Below are 10968 nucleotides of genomic sequence, written 5' to 3'. Positions count from 1 at the left end.
TTTTCTTTTTCTTATGTGCACTTCAAGCTCTTTTTTTTTTTTTTTTTTTTTTTTCTTATGTGCACTTCAATCGTTTAAGCCAAGACCTTTTTACAACACCCATCACGAATGGCATTCGGAAACTGCAAGCCTAGTTTGAACTCCGACACTGAAACTACAACACGAGTTCAAAACCTCTATGTACAGTGAATAAAGAGCATGGCTCCCTGTGAACTCAAAGCAGCAGTCTTTACTTGTAAAAGAACCCAGCACAACACATTGCGCTTCCATGTAGTGTTTTTACCTTTTTCATGACATTTATTTTGATACAGCCAAATGCAGGTTTTGTGCACTTCACTTTTCCGTTGGGCATTCGCGTAGAACCCTATTCCAGTTACGGCCAGATTCTTTTAGACTAGTGGTCCCCAACCTTTCTTGCGCCACGGACCGGCTACGCGTCAGAAATATTTTTGCGGACCTGCCTTTATATATATAAATAAACAATAAATCAATATAAATAAATACTACATTTATAATAAGTATATATACCGTATTTGCCGGTGTATTGGTCGACCTTTTTCGATCCAAAATCGACCGAAAAAAATCGACCTCGACTTATACACCGAGTCATAAAATTTAACTTCGTATTCATCGCTTCAAATGTGATGGTAACCAAGGCCGTTTCTCATGCATCTCATTGTGCGTTGCACTTAGAAAATTTGAACCGGGCGGCGTGCACGAGTGCGCAGCCCGTTGGAAGTCGAATGAGGCGCCGCGACCACCTCCGCGGTGCTTATAAACCGCCGATCCGCTCGGCGGGGGCTATTTTCGGCCACTTGGCTCGTGCGCACGGCCTCCCGGATGTGCCGGGCGGGTGCGCGAGCTCGCCGGCCGCTGGAAGTCGAATGAGGCGCCGCGACCACCTCCGCGGTGCTTATAAACAGCCGATCCGCTCGGCGGGGGCTATTTTCGGCCACTTGGCTCGTGCGCACGGCCTCCCGGATGTGCCGGGCGGGTGCGCGAGCTCGCCGGCCGCTGGAAGTCGAATGAGGCGCCGCGACCACCTCCGCGGTGCTTATAAACAGCCGATCCGCTCGGCGGGGGCTATTTTCGGCCACTTGGCTCGTGCGCACGGCCTCCCGGATGTGCCGGGCGGGTGCGCGAGCTCGCCGACCGCTGTAAGTCGAATGAGGCGCCGCGACCACCTCCGCGGTGCTTATAAACAGCCGATCCGCTCGGCGGGGGCTATTTTCGGCCACTTGGCTCGTGCGCACGGCCTCCCGGATGTGCCGGGCGGGTGCGCGAGCTCGCCGGCCGCTGGAAGTCGAATGAGGCGCCGCGACCACCTCCGCGGTGCTTATAAACAGCCGATCCGCTCGGCGGGGGCTATTTTCGGCCACTTGGCTCGTGTGCACGGCCTCCCGGATGTGCCGGGCGGGTGCGCGAGCTCGCCGCCCGCCGGAAGTCGAATGAGGCGCCGCGACCACCTCCGCGGTGCTTATAAACAGCCGATCCGCTCGGCGGGGGCTATTTTCGGCCACTTGGCTCGTGCGCACGGCCTCCCGGATGTGCCGGGCGGGTGCGCGAGCTCGCCGGCCGCTGGAAGTCGAATGAGGCGCCGCGACCACCTCCGCGGTGCTTATAAACAGCCGATCCGCTCGGCGGGGGCTATTTTCGGCCACTTGGCTCGTGCGCACGGCCTCCCGGATGTGCCGGGCGGGTGCGCGATCTCGCCGGCCGCTGGAAGTCGAATGAGGCGCCGCGACCACCTCCGCGGTGCTTATAAACAGCCGATCCGCTCGGCGGGGGCTATTTTCGGCCACTTGGCTCGTGCGCACGGCCTCCCGGATGTGCCGGGCGGGTGCACGAGCTCGCCGGCCGCTGGAAGTCGAATGAGGCGCCGCGACCACCTCCGCGGTGCTTATAAACAGCCGATCCGCTCGGCGGGGGCTATTTTCGGCCACTTGGCTCGTGCGCACGGCCTCCCGGATGTGCCGGGCGGGTGCGCGAGCTCGCCGGCCGCTGGAAGTCGAATGAGGCGCCGCGACCACCTCCGCGGTGCTTATAAACAGCCGATCCGCTCGGCGGGGGCTATTTTCGGCCACTTGGCTCGTGCGCACGGCCTCCCGGATGTGCCGGGCGGGTGCGCGAGCTCGCCGGCCGCTGGAAGTCGAATGAGGCGCCGCGACCACCTCCGCGGTGCTTATAAACAGCCGATCCGCTCGGCGGGGGCTATTTTCGGCCACTTGGCTCGTGCGCACGGCCTCCCGGATGTGCCGGGCGGGTGCGCGAGCTCGCCGGCCGCTGGAAGTCGAATGAGGCGCCGCGACCACCTCCGCGGTGCTTATAAACAGCCGATCCGCTCGGCGGGGGCTATTTTCGGCCACTTGGCTTGTGCGCACGGCCTCCCGGATGTGCCGGGCGGGTGCGCGAGCTCGCCGGCCGCTGGAAGTCGAATGAGGCGCCGCGACCACCTCCGCGGTGCTTATAAACAGCCGATCCGCTCGGCGGGGGCTATTTTCGGCCACTTGGCTCGTGCGCACGGCCTCCCGGATGTGCCGGGCGGGTGCGCGGGCTCGCCGGCCGCTGGAAGTCGAATGAGGCGCCGCGACCACCTCCTCGGTGCTTATAAACAGCCGATCCGCTCGGCGGGGGCTATTTTCGGCCACTTGGCTCGTGCGCACGGCCTCCCGGATATGCCGGGCGGGTGCGCGAGCTCGCCGGCCGCTGGAAGTCGAATGAGGCGCCGCGACCACCTCCGCGGTGCTTATAAACAGCCGATCCGCTCGGCGGGGGCTATTTTCGGCCACTTGGCTCGTGCGCACGGCCTCCCGGATGTGCCGGGCGGGTGCGCGAGCTCGCCGGCCGCTGGAAGTCGAATGAGGCGCCGCGACCACCTCCGCGGTGCTTATAAACAGCCGATCCGCTCGGCGGGGGCTATTTTCGGCCACTTGGCTCGTGCGCACGGCCTCCCGGATGTGCCGGGCGGGTGCGCGAGCTCGCCGCCCGCCGGAAGTCGAATGAGGCGCCGCGACCACCTCCGCGGTGCTTATAAACAGCCGATCCGCTCGGCGGGGGCTATTTTCGGCCACTTGGCTCGTGCGCACGGCCTCCAGGATGTGCCGGGCGGGTGCGCGATCTCGCCGGCCGCTGGAAGTCGAATGAGGCGCCGTGACCACCTCCGCGGTGCTTATAAACCGCCGATCCGCTCGGCGGGGGCTATTTTCGGCCACTTGGCTCGTGCGCACGGCCTCTCGGATGTGCCGGGCGGGTGCGCGAGCTCGCCGGCCGCTGGAAGTCGAATGAGGCCCCGCGACTACCTCCGCGGTGCTTATAAACAACCGATCCGCTCGGCGGGGGCTATTTTCGGCCACTTGGCTCGTGCGCACGGCCTCCCGGATGTGCCGGGCGGGTGCGCGAGCTCGCCGGCCGCTGGAAGTCGAATGAGGCGCCGCGACCACCTCCGCGGTGCTTATAAACAGCCGATCCGCTCGGCAGGGGCTATTTTCGGCCACTTGGCTCGTGCGCACGGCCTCCCGGATGTGCCGGGCGGGTGCGCGACCTCGCCGGCCGCTGGAAGTCGAATGAGGCGCCCGACCACCTCCGCGGTGCTTATAAACAGCCGATCCGCTCGGCGGGGGCTATTTTCGGCCACTTGGCTCGTGCGCACGGCCTCCCGGATGTGCCGGGCGGGTGCGCGAGCTCGCCGGCCGCTGGAAGTCGAATGAGGCGCCGCGACCACCTCCGCGGTGCTTATAAACAGCCGATCCGCTCGGCGGGGGCTATTTTCGGCCACTTGGCTCGTGCGCACGGCCTCCCGGATGTGCCGGGCGGGTGCGCGAGCTCGCCGGCCGCTGGAAGTCCAATGAGGCGCCGCGATCTCCTCCGCGGTGCTTATAAAGTGCCGATCCGCTCGGCTTGGAGCTATTTCCGGCCTCCCGTTGGTGCCGGGCGGCGTGCGCGAGCTCGCCGGCCGCGATCTCCTCCGCGGTGCTTATAAACAGCAGCATGCGCACGGCCTCCCAGAATTTGAACACATTTCGTCAATAAATTTCGCATATTGAATTTTGAAGTTTAATATAATGCAACAATTGAGCTCGACTTATACAAAGGATATATCATAAAATCGTAAATTTCCGTCGAATTTTAGGGGGTCGACTTATACACCGAGTCGACCTGTACACCGGCAAATACGGTAAATACGATTAAATAAAATGATACGACTGGCATAAAAACAAATATAAACCACATAAAAATAAAAGTCACCATTACGTTGAATTATTGGGAGCACCGAGCTTGTTTCTGAGAAACGAGCCGGTCCCATCCAGGCGTAATCGGAGACAATGAAACCCGAAGTGGTTAAGGTTTGTCTTTTAATGCAGGATGCTTGGTCTCCATGTGCCGAAGCAGTTTTGAAGGCTTCATTGGCTCGCTCGCTAGTTTCAGGGGCGATTGTGTCTATAAAATGCAAAATGTTGGGTCACCTCACGGCTTACGGCCATACTACCCTGAGAACGCCCGATCTCGTCCGATCTCGGAAGCTAAGCAGGGTCGGGCCTGGTTAGTACTTGGATGGGAGACCGCCTGGGAATACCAGGTGCTGTAAGCTTTTTCTTTTTCTTATGTGCACTTCAATCGTTTAAGAAGCTATTTTTTACAACACCCATCACGAATGGCATCCGGAAACAGCAAGCCTAATTTAAACTCCGACATTGAAACTATAACACGAGTTTGAAAGCTATATTATGTGGTGACATCCACAGCATTGTAGTTAAATTTTTTACCGCTAGAGAGCAGACTATGTACAGTGAGCATGGCTCCCTGTGAACTCAAAGCAGCAGGCTTGACTTGTAAAAGAACCCAACACAACACTTCCATGAAGTAATTGTACTAAGTTCATTTTGTTTTTCCTTATTTAATCACTTCACTGGTTTCTTTTATATCAAACAAATTGTTTTAGGTTATTCACCTGACATGTTGATCCATCAGCTGATAAAGACGCGTCACCATCACATCTGTGACACTCTGATGAAGGCGGAAGAAACCGCCGAAACATGTCAGGTGAATAACCTAAAACAATTTGTTTGATATAAAAGAAACCAGTGAAGTGACTTCCATGAAGTGTTTTTAAACTTTTCAAGGCATTTATTTTGATTCAGCAAAATGCAGGTCGCAACGGCAAATTCGTGCTACCGCATAAAAAGCTGTCAATAACTTTTCATGATAGCCATGTTTCCAGAAAACACCAAAAGCCTTGGAAGAAAGCCTGTTTCGGCCCTGGTTGTATAAAAAACAAAAAAAAAAAACAAAAGGGAAGGGTGACCGTCCGGGAATACCAGGTGCTGAAAGCCTTTTTTTTTTTTTTTTTCCCACGTCAATTGTGAAAGGAAACTTTTACCACAGCCATCAAGTCCCGCCGCTGCTTGGCATGGTTTCAGGGGCGATTGTGTCTATAAAATGAAAAATTCTGAGCGGTCTCACGGCTTACGGCAATACTACCCTGAGAGCGCCCGCTCTCGTCCGACCTCGGAGGCTAAGCAGGGTCGGGCCTGGTTAGTACTTGGATGGGAGACCGCCTGGGAATACCAGTTACCGTAAGCTTTTTTTTTTTTTTTTTTTTTTCTTATGTGCACTTCAATCGTTTAAGCCAAGAACTTTTTACAGCACCCATCACGAATGGCATTCGGAAACTGCAAGCCTAGTTTGAACTCCGACACTGAAACTACAACACGAGTTTAAAACCTACATTGTGTGGCGACAGCCATAGCATTGCAGTTCACGTTTTTACCGCTAGAGGACAGACTATGTACAGTGAATAAAGAGCATGGCTCCCTGTGAACTCAAAGCAGCAGTCTTTACTTGTAAAAGAACCCAGCACAACACATTGCGCTTCCATGTAGTGTTTTTACCTTTTTCATGACATTTATTTTGATACAGCCAAATGCAGGTTTTGTGCACTTCACTTTTCCGTTGGGCATTCGCGTAGAACCCTATTCCAGTTACGGCCAGATTCTTTTAGACTAGTGGTCCCCAAACTTTCTTGCGCCACGGACCGGCTACGCGTCAGAAATATTTTTGCGGACCTGCCTTTATATATATAAATAAACAATAAATCTATATAAATAAATACTACATTTATAATAAATATATATAAATAGGATTAAATAAAATGATACGACTGGCATAAAAACAAATATAAACCACATAAAAATAAAAGTCACCATTACGTTGAATTATTGGGAGCACCGAGCTTGTTTCTCAGAAACGAGCCGGTCCCATCCAGGCGTAATCGGAGACAATGAAACCCGAAGTGGTTAAGGTTTGTCTTTTAATGCAGGATGCTTGGTCTCCATGTGCCGAAGCAGTTTTGAAGGCTTCATTGGCTTGCTCGCTAGTTTCAGGGGCGATTGTGTCTATAAAATGCAAAATGTTGGGTCACCTCACGGCTTACGGCCATACTACCCTGAGAATGCCTGATCTCGTCTTATCTCGGAAGCTAAGCAGGGTCGGGCCTGGTTAGTACTTGGATGGGAGACTGCCTGGGAATACCAGGTGCTGTAAGCTTTTTCTTTTTCTTATGTGCACTTCAAGCTCTTTTTTTTTTTTTTTTTTTTCTTATGTGCACTTCAATCGTTTAAGCCAAGACCTTTTTACAACACCCATCACGAATGGCATTCGGAAACTGCAAGCCTAGTTTGAACTCCGACACTGAAACTACAACACGAGTTCAAAACCTCTATGTACTACAGTGAATAAAGAGCATGGCTCCCTGTGAACTCAAAGCAGCAGTCTTTACTTGTAAAAGAACCCAGCACAACACATTGCGCTTCCATGTAGTGTTTTTACCTTTTTCATGACATTTATTTTGATACAGCCAAATGCAGGTTTTGTGCACTTCACTTTTCCGTTGGGCATTCGCGTAGAACCCTATTCCAGTTACGGCCAGATTCTTTTAGACTAGTGGTCCCCAACCTTTCTTGCGCCACGGACCGGCTACGCGTCAGAAATATTTTTGCGGACCTGCCTTTATATATATAAATAAACAATAAATCAATATAAATAAATACTACATTTATAATAAGTATATATACCGTATTTGCCGGTGTATTGGTCGACCTTTTTCGATCCAAAATCGACCGAAAAAAATCGACCTCGACTTATACACCGAGTCATAAAATTTAACTTCGTATTCATCGCTTCAAATGTGATGGTAACCAAGGCCGTTTCTCATGCATCTCATTGTGCGTTGCACTTAGAAAATTTGAACCGGGCGGCGTGCACGAGTGCGCAGCCCGTTGGAAGTCGAATGAGGCGCCGCGACCACCTCCGCGGTGCTTATAAACAGCCGATCCGCTCGGCGGGGGCTATTTTCGGCCACTTGGCTCGTGCGCACGGCCTCCCGGATGTGCCGGGCGGGTGCGCGAGCTCGCCGGCCGCTGGAAGTCGAATGAGGCGCCGCGACCACCTCCGCGGTGCTTATAAACAGCCGATCCGCTCGGCGGGGGCTATTTTCGGCCACTTGGCTCGTGCGCACGGCCTCCCGGATGTGCCGGGCGGGTGCGCGAGCTCGCCGGCCGCTGGAAGTCGAATGAGGCGCCGCGACCACCTCCGCGGTGCTTATAAACAGCCGATCCGCTCGGCGGGGGCTATTTTCGGCCACTTGGCTTGTGCGCACGGCCTCCCGGATGTGCCGGGCGGGTGCGCGAGCTCGCCGGCCGCTGGAAGTCGAATGAGGCGCCGCGACCACCTCCGCGGTGCTTATAAACAGCCGATCCGCTCGGCGGGGGCTATTTTCGGCCACTTGGCTCGTGCGCACGGCCTCCCGGATGTGCCGGGCGGGTGCGCGAGCTCGCCGGCCGCTGGAAGTCGAATGAGGCGCCGCGACCACCTCCGCGGTGCTTATAAACAGCCGATCCGCTCGGCGGGGGCTATTTTCGGCCACTTGGCTCGTGCGCACGGCCTCCCGGATGTGCCGGGCGGGTGCGCGAGCTCGCCGGCCGCTGGAAGTCGAATGAGGCGCCGCGACCACCTCCGCGGTGCTTATAAACAGCCGATCCGCTCGGCGGGGGCTATTTTCGGCCACTTGGCTCGTGCGCACGGCCTCCCGGATGTGCCGGGCGGGTGCGCGAGCTCGCCGCCCGCCGGAAGTCGAATGAGGCGCCGCGACCACCTCCGCGGTGCTTATAAACAGCCGATCCGCTCGGCGGGGGCTATTTTCGGCCACTTGGCTCGTGCGCACGGCCTCCCGGATGTGCCGGTCGGGTGCGCGAGCTCGCCGGCCGCTGGAAGTCGAATGAGGCGCCGCGACCACCTCCGCGGTGCTTATAAACAGCCGATCCGCTCGGCGGGGGCTATTTTCGGCCACTTGGCTCGTGCGCACGGCCTCCCGGATGTGCCGGGCGGGTGCGCGAGCTCGCTGGCCGCTGGAAGTCGAATGAGGCGCCGCGACCACCTCCGCGGTGCTTATAAACAGCCGATCCGCTCGACGGGGGCTATTTTCGGCCACTTGGCTCGTGCGCACGGCCTCCCGGATGTGCCGGGCGGGTGCGCGAGCTCGCCGGCCGCTGGAAGTCGAATGAGGCGCCGCGACCACCTCCGCGGTGCTTATAAACAGCCGATCCGCTCGGCGGGGGCTATTTTCGGCCACTTGGCTCGTGCGCACGGCCTCCCGGATGTGCCGGGCGGGTGCGCGAGCTCGCCGGCCGCTGGAAGTCGAATGAGGCGCCGCGACCACCTCCGCGGTGCTTATAAACAGCCGATCCGCTCGGCGGGGGCTATTTTCGGCAACTTGGCTCGTGCGCACGGCCTCCCGGATGTGCCGGGCGGGTGCGCGAGCTCGCCGGCCGCTGGAAGTCGAATGAGGCGCCGCGACCACCTCCGCGGTGCTTATAAACAGCCGATCCGCTCGGCGGGGGCTATTTTCGGCCACTTGGCTCGTGCGCACGGCCTCCCGGATGTGCCGGGCGGGTGCGCGAGCTCGCCGGCCGCTGGAAGTCGAATGAGGCGCCGCGACCACCTCCGCGGTGCTTATAAACAGCCGATCCGCTCGGCGGGGGCTATTTTCGGCCACTTGGCTCGTGCGCACGGCCTCCCGGATGTGCCGGGCGGGTGCGCGAGCTCGCCGGCCGCTGGAAGTCGAATGAGGCGCCGCGACCACCTCCGCGGTGCTTATAAACAGCCGATCCGCTCGGCGGGGGCTATTTTCGGCCACTTGGCTCGTGCGCACGGCCTCCCGGATGTGCCGGGCGGGTGCGCGAGCTCGCCGGCCGCTGGAAGTCGAATGAGGCGCCCGACCACCTCCGCGGTGCTTATAAACAGCCGATCCGCTCGGCGGGGGCTATTTTCGGCCACTTGGCTCGTGCGCACGGCCTCCCGGATGTGCCGGGCGGGTGCGCGAGCTCGCCGGCCGCTGGAAGTCGAATGAGGCGCCGCGACCACCTCCGCGGTGCTTATAAACAGCCGATCCGCTCGGCGGGGGCTATTTTCGGCCACTTGGCTCGTGCGCACGGCCTCCCGGATGTGCCGGGCGGGTGCGCGAGCTCGCCGGCGGCTGGAAGTCCAATGAGGCGCCGCGATCTCCTCCGCGGTGCTTATAAAGTGCCGATCCGCTCGGCTTGGAGCTATTTCCGGCCTCCCGTTGGTGCCGGGCGGCGTGCGCGAGCTCGCCGGCCGCGATCTCCTCCGCGGTGCTTATAAACAGCAGCATGCGCACGGCCTCCCAGAATTTGAACACATTTCGTCAATAAATTTCGCATATTGAATTTTGAAGTTTAATATAATGCAACAATTGAGCTCGACTTATACAAAGGATATATCATCAAATCGTAAATTTCCGTCGAATTTTAGGGGGTCGACTTATACACCGAGTCGACCTGTACACCGGCAAATACGGTAAATACGATTAAATAAAATGATACGACTGGCATAAAAACAAATATAAACCACATAAAAATAAAAGTCACCATTACGTTGAGTTATTGGGAGCACCGAGCTTGTTTCTCAGAAACGAGCCGGTCCCATCCAGGCGTAATCGGAGACAATGAAACCCGAAGTGGTTAAGGTTTGTTTTTTAATGCAGGATGCTTGGTCTCCATGTGCCGAAGCAGTTTTGAAGGCTTCATTGGCTCGCTCTCTAGTTTCAGGGGCGATTGTGTCTATAAAATGCAAAATGTTGGGTCACCGCACGGCTTACGGCCATACTACCCTGAGAACGCCCGATCTCCTCCGATCTCGGAAGCTAAGCAGGGTCGGGCCTGGTTAGTACTTGGATGGGAGACCGCCTGGGAATATCAGGTGCTGTAAGCTTTTTCTTTTTCTTATGTGCACTTCAATCGTTTAAGAAGCTATTTTTTACAACACCCATCACGAATGGCATCCGGAAACAGCAAGCCTAATTTAAACTCCGACATTGAAACTATAACACGAGTTTGAAAGCTATATTATGTGGTGACATCCACAGCATTGTAGTTAATTTTTTTACCGCTAGAGAGCAGACTATGTACAGTGAGCATGGCTCCCTGTGAACTCAAAGCAGCAGGCTTGACTTGTAAAAGAACCCAACACAACACTTCCATGAAGTAATTGTACTAAGTTCATTTTGTTTTTCCTTATTTAATCACTTCACTGGTTTCTTTTATATCAAACAAATTGTTTTAGGTTATTCACCTGACATGTTGATCCATCAGCTGATAAAGACGCGTCACCATCACATCTGTGACACTCTGATGAAGGCGGAAGAAACCGCCGAAACATGTCAGGTGAATAACCTAAAACAATTTGTTTGATATAAAAGAAACCAGTGAAGTGACTTCCATGAAGTGTTTTTAAACTTTTCAAGGCATTTATTTTGATTCAGCAAAATGCAGGTCGCAACGGCAAATTCGTGCTACCGCATAAAAAGCTGTCAATAACTTTTCATGATAGCCATGTTTCCAGAAAACACCAAAAGCCTTGGAAGAAAGCCTGTTTCGGCCCTGGTTGTAAAAAAAA

The 10968-nt window shown here is 55.8% G+C and overlaps 3 non-coding genes and 1 pseudogene across 3 annotated transcripts; all 4 read left to right on the top strand.

Annotated features, from left to right (window-relative positions):
* Nucleotides 1–4469: 4469 nt before the first annotated feature.
* LOC125992795 (5S ribosomal RNA) lies at nucleotides 4470–4588 on the top strand. Its single transcript, XR_007489793.1, has one exon. It is a non-coding gene; the product is annotated as a 5S ribosomal RNA (ribosomal RNA).
* Nucleotides 4589–5461: 873 nt separating this feature from the next.
* On the top strand, nucleotides 5462–5580 carry LOC125992865 (5S ribosomal RNA; annotated as a pseudogene).
* An 844-nt stretch (nucleotides 5581–6424) lies between these two features.
* LOC125992849 (5S ribosomal RNA) lies at nucleotides 6425–6543 on the top strand. Its single transcript, XR_007489845.1, has one exon. It is a non-coding gene; the product is annotated as a 5S ribosomal RNA (ribosomal RNA).
* Nucleotides 6544–10165: 3622 nt separating this feature from the next.
* LOC125992963 (5S ribosomal RNA) lies at nucleotides 10166–10284 on the top strand. Its single transcript, XR_007489898.1, has one exon. It is a non-coding gene; the product is annotated as a 5S ribosomal RNA (ribosomal RNA).
* Nucleotides 10285–10968: the final 684 nt, after the last annotated feature.

The sequence above is a fragment of the Syngnathus scovelli genome, unplaced genomic scaffold (assembly GCF_024217435.2).
Source record: "Syngnathus scovelli strain Florida unplaced genomic scaffold, RoL_Ssco_1.2 HiC_scaffold_24, whole genome shotgun sequence".
NCBI classification, from domain to species: Eukaryota; Metazoa; Chordata; class Actinopteri; order Syngnathiformes; family Syngnathidae; genus Syngnathus; species Syngnathus scovelli.
This window is presented reverse-complemented; position numbering and strand designations above follow the sequence as displayed.